The sequence below is a fragment of the Echinops telfairi genome, unplaced genomic scaffold, assembly GCF_000313985.2.
Source record: "Echinops telfairi isolate 266 unplaced genomic scaffold, ASM31398v2 ScPeMD7_7;HRSCAF=31, whole genome shotgun sequence".
Taxonomy (NCBI): Eukaryota; Metazoa; Chordata; class Mammalia; order Afrosoricida; family Tenrecidae; genus Echinops; species Echinops telfairi.
The window spans coordinates 24,237,206-24,242,719 of record NW_022103904.1 but is presented as its reverse complement, the minus strand read 5'-3'; positions in this window follow the sequence as shown (position 1 = coordinate 24,242,719).

Below are 5,514 nucleotides of genomic sequence, written 5' to 3'. Positions count from 1 at the left end.
TGAACCCACTGAGCCACCAGGGGCTGGTTCTAGAGTGTTGGAACCAGTTGACAACCCAGGACTGGTGTTGATGAGTAAGGAGCACCAACCTCTTTCCTCATAGGTGCTCAGGAAACATGTACTCCCTGTTACTGGTGGGCACTGTGACTGATGAAGGAGACTAGGGATGGAGCGGATACATGGAGAAGGGTAGAGAACGGTAGAGAAACCCAGTTGAAGTTCTGATCCAAATATACCCGATCAAAAAACACCTTTGGCCTTTTTAGATTTACGGACAATGAAATCACTTTAATCATTTCAGTCAGTTCGAGATGGATGTTTGATTCTTTTCAATCAAAAGCTTTTAGGCTGTGGGGAAAACCTATACTCAGTTTGTTCTGAGATGAAAGACAGATGAAACACCAGTGTCCTCTGTCCCGACAATCTTTATTCCTTCCTTGGTACTTTAGGATGGCTTTAGTGCTAGAGTCTCTTAATCCCAAAACTCCAAGCATGGAAATGCTACCAACCAGTGTACATTGATGCTATAGTCATGATTTCCTCCTTGACATTTAGAATTCTCCAGAAATATACAGGCCCCATACTTTGTTGTTTGCTTGTTTGTTTGCAGAGGATTCTTGTCCTCTGAGAATTTGGAGCATAGGAATGGCTGACTCTTACTGTATCGAACACAGCGGGGCTTCTGTACATAATAACTGTCTCATATGTTTGGGCATCACCCATAAATGTGTAAATGAAGAAATTTAAACACATTCCTGACTTGTAGCCTCTTAAAACGGCCTTCTTGTTAAATGGCGTAATTGAAGACTTCTAAAAATGTAATTGCTAACTGCACTTGGAAATCCATTTTGTCCAACTGTGGCTTCAAACACCGTGTCTCCGGCACCAAATCAGTTTGATACCAGTGTTTCCCAGAGGTGTGGCTTTTAATCCTCAAATTACAACACAAGTTTTAACAGGCCAGCTTTGTCTGTCACCAGGAATTTAGTAATTAACAAAATGCCCCAGCATTAATGGTTTATCAAGAGGCCAGCAAGCAAGGAAGAGACATTACAAGAAACAGATCTCTCCACTACTTCTCTACTTGGGGAGAGAACTAATTTCAGGTGCACGCTGGCCACATATGGTGCTCAACTTGGGCCCATTCACTGAAGCTCAGTGGGAGACTTCCAAAAGGAGGCCAGCAGCGTGCCCTGCTGAGTATCTCAGCCCAGTGCCCTTGGAATCACATGCCTCAGAGTCATGTTCACAGCCCTGGGGGTTTTGCAACAGCCTTTGCTACAAACGCTTTCATAAAAGTTAGTGGTTTTCTTGGGAGTCTGAAACAGGGTGCACAGCAGGCAGTGAGTAACCTCCAAGTAATGCCCATGGTGACAATCTCGCTTTGTTCCATGGGAGTGTTAAGAAGCCAAGTCGGGACACGGACTGCTCGCCCTGAGCTCTGGGAAAGGAAAGTCCGCACACTCACAGAGGGCGTGTTCTCTTGATCTGCGGCGGTTGCCAAGTCTTAAATACTAAAACATGTAGGTGTACTTGGATAAAGAGGAGACACTGACATTTCAAACATAACTTGATCGAAGGCAAGGTGGGGGCGCGGGGGGAAGGCACTAGATTATTTGGCAGAGATGTCAGTTTACCCCTGGAATGGTAACTTTTTTGGAAGCTCGGCATCCTCAGATCCTGACAGAAGGGTCCACACACCTCCTCACACTCGTGCTTCTGCAGAGCAGGCTTTCTGCGCCAGCCTCCTCTCTCACTTTCCCTCCTCGGGACACCTCTAATGGGTTGCAGATGTCCCGATTGCTGAGAAGCACGTTTCAGATACATCTGCCATTCTTACTTCTATGAAAAAAACACCTGCAAATCTTTATCTTTGGTTAGATTTACCACACATTTTTAAGCTTTGAAATTTTGGTCCAGTGGAGGGGGCGGGGGGGCATGTCACCACCCTCCTCCTTAAGCTTGAGCCCCTCACTGAAAATAGGCTTTAGGGGTGATGATTTTATTTTTCTCTAAGGACAACAGTGAGGTTCGGCGCTGCGGAAGGCTAATTAACGCTTCTGTCATCCTAGGGAGTCTATGGAAAAAGTCACATTATGGTCAGGACTTACTTGTGTATGTGTGTGTACTGGTGTGCACGTGGACTGGTTTCCTTCCTGAGTCAAAAACACTGAAGATGAGATCACTGTTTCAAAAGAGGGGAAAACAGTGAACTCTTGGCAAACGGGCAAGGATACAGTTACAGGACCAGCGTCTTGAGGTGCCTTGAAAAGACATCTGATGTATTTCCAACCAGGCCTCAAGGAAGATTTTAACCACTCCCTTTATTCATTCAGCAGGAGAACGATGAAGCTGTCTGCCCCTGTAAAGATTTACAGACTTGGGGACCCTAGGGAGCAGTTCTACTCCGCCCTCTAGGGACAGGGTGGCAGTGGGTTTATTCATTGTAGCACACAAGGGATGATTAATGCCATTAAAGTAAGTTTAACGTTCCTCCGACCCTCTCTGCGGCTCTGCTCCGTCCTTGATGTCCCTCCCTACTCCAGCTCCTGGTTCTCCTCATTCCTCTCCACTGGTCCTTTTCCTTTTCCCTCCTGGGCTCCTCGTTTCCACCTGCCCTTTCATGCTCCTCAGGTTCTGTCTGTGGCCGCCACCTGCTTTTTCTTATATTTCACCCTCAGCCTGGGCGATCGATCTCATTGGCTAGATGATTTCAACTACGACTATCTCCCTACATCTACCTGCTGGGAATAGACGCTGTGCAGTCAATATGAATAAAGCAGGCCTAGTCCAAGACTGAGAGACCAGAGAGGTATAGACCAATATTCTGGAGGCACCCAACCATGTCCTGCCTCCGTGCATCCAACCCCATCTCTTGTGCCTGGAACAGCCTCATCCTCTAAGTGGAGCCTTGCTGCCAACCACTATTCTGCCGTTAGACTTAGTTCTAGGAGTCATTTTTTCTGACAGCCTTATTTCCTCCTGACAAGCGGCTATCCACTCTGTGCTGTACTCTGCGAGTCTATTTCTGAATTCATTTACCACATTTAAGCAGTTGTTTTATGAGTTTCCTTCCCATGACACTCTGAGCTTATTTTGCCATCAAGTTGATTCCACCTCTATAGGACCAGGTAGAACTGCCTGTATGGGTTTCTGAGACTGGGAGTAGAAAGCCTCCTTTTTCTCCCGTGGAGTGGCTAGTGATTTTGAACTGCTGACCTTGTGATTAGCAGTTTAATGTGTAACCCACTAAACACAGAGATTTACTTATCATTTGTGCCCAGCATAGCTGCGCAACAAAGCGTTGTTGAAGGACTATAAGAAAAATCAGCCTATGTTTGTTTGTATAGGGAAGCCAAACATATTTAAAGCCTATAGGCATATCTCATTTGTAAACTCAATTGATAGCTTCCCATTGCCCACAGTCTTCTGGAATAGTTTGTCTAGCATGGAAAATATCTTAGATACTTTAAGGTTTCAAGATAGTCATCTATATTTTCATTTATTCCTGCTACTTAAATAATTAAAAAATAACAACTTTTCTATTTTAAAGCTCAATAACCTTAATCAAAGTTAAAGTTGAGTGTTGAGATGTTCTTTATAAATCACTTCTCGCTATAAATTTGATCCTGAGCATTTTAAGCCACTTTTCCAAACTATTCTGATACAATATTTTGGTAATCATTTATCTATAACTTTTGTTCTTCTATTATTAATATTTTTCTTTGAACTGGATCTCTTATGAGGCTTTTCAGTTTATGATCTGGAACTGTTGTTGTTTTTTATATCTGTCTTAGGTTTTCTTTGTTACTGCTCTCTTCATACATTGTATCAGAGATTATGGCTAGTATTATTTAGAGGATCTCATATGAAAATAATTTGTGTTTTATACTTAAAGTACAATATATGAATTGCACCTTAAAAATCATATTATTCATATTCTCTAATTATTGTTTTGGTGCTTACCAGAATTCCAGAGTGCTCTTTAGAAGCAAGGATAGCACGACTTTGTCTCACATACTCTGGACATGTTTTCAGGAGAGACTGGTCCCTGGAGAAGACCATCCCGCTCAGTAAAGTGGAGGGCAGCGCAAAAGAGGAGGGTCCTCAATAGATGATTGATTGACAGTGGCCTCAAACCTATTGTATGTTTGTATATATGCATATGTGTGCATGAAAGTATATTAAAAAGTACTACGACAGCCATCAAATATTTTATTGAACAAAAATATCAAAATGGAGAGTTATTGTTTGCTAAATGTCATATCTAGATCTATACGTTTCTGAAGGTAGTGTTTCTATCTCTGTAAGCCTTTCCCGAAGAACTCGGCACTCTTCTATTGCCATCATTTCATAATGGCAGTTTTGGCTCCCTTGAGGGACTCAAATTCTGCCCTCTTAAAATGTTTTTTGAGTTTTGAGAACAAAAAAGTATACAAGGGCAAAATCAGGACTGTACAATGAACAGGGTAAGGCTTCCCAAGGAAATTCTCAAAGGAGCAGGTGCTTTGTCAAATTTGAAAAAAAAATTCTTTGGCACACCACCAATGCAGTTTTCAGTTTTCTCAAAACACCTTTCTAATAAGCCTCTGATCATTTGGGGATCTCCAAGAATATCTATCAATATTCCCCCCTCAAAGTTCTGAAAAACAGTCGCCATCACCTTCTGAGCAGGCCCCTCTGCCAGGAATTTAACTGACTCCGTAGATTTCCTCAGAAGACACTATTCTGATTGGACCTTTTTGTTTTTGAAGGTGCCCTAATGAGACCAAGGCAAGTCTACCACTACTGAGGGAACTGCTCGGAAGCCACCCAGTGATTCCCCAGACATGTTTCAACACAGTTTGTTTAGAAGAAACGTGGGCATGCATGAGCTGGAGCCCCAGCAGCAATACTTTTTGACTTACCCTCTGAGATGTGTATGTGTTAGGCTTCCTGCAGGAGTGCTGCCTCTTTTGCTGTAGGCTACACTCAGTCAGCTTTTGTACTTCCCTTACTGTCTTGTGTTATAGTTGTCTATTTGTGTTCTCCCTTTGCTTAAGTCCACCTGTTCACTAATTATCCCAGTAGGTGCTCACCGAGTGTGTAAATATTGTTGGTTTCCATGCTTTAAATTAACCTGAGATTCCTTTTTTTCTGAAAATAGTGCCTGGTCTCGTTGTTACATTTGTTTTAACTTCAGAGATTTCATTATACACGTTCTCAATGTCATTTTTCTACTTTTCCTGTGGATACATGAAATAGATTCTGTTTACTACTTGGAAGTAAATCACCATTTTGTTAATCCTAGTGTAGGTACTCCTACGCTGAGGACACATTTGAGTTATGTCTCCAATATTTATGACCATCCCTTGTGGGGGGTACATTATTAATAATATGGGCTCAACTCATACCACATACAATGTTGCTGCGTATAATGTGTTTATGTTTTCATTCTTATGCAGCCCCTTCAGATAAACTATCAGATTCCTAAAGATGCTGATAATAAAGGGAAATAACAATGAGAAAAATTTA